Source organism: Chrysochloris asiatica, unplaced genomic scaffold (assembly GCF_000296735.1).
Source record: "Chrysochloris asiatica unplaced genomic scaffold, ChrAsi1.0 scaffold00057, whole genome shotgun sequence".
In the NCBI taxonomy this organism is placed as follows: domain Eukaryota; kingdom Metazoa; phylum Chordata; class Mammalia; order Afrosoricida; family Chrysochloridae; genus Chrysochloris; species Chrysochloris asiatica.
The window spans coordinates 5,894,616-5,894,823 of NW_006408575.1; positions in this window are offsets into that span (position 1 = coordinate 5,894,616).

The window sequence follows — 208 nt, forward strand, 5'->3', positions numbered from 1 at the left end:
TATATATATATATAGCTATAGATATAGATAGATATATATAGAGAAAATCGTAATGTGGTGCTGCAAGTTAATACGCTGAACTGCAAGGTCATCTTGAACCACAAGGGATTGCAGTTCAAACTTACCCACTGCTCCTTGGAAACCCTATACAGGGTCACTATGAATCAAATCTGACTGGAAGGCTCTTAACAGCAACAACATATGTATA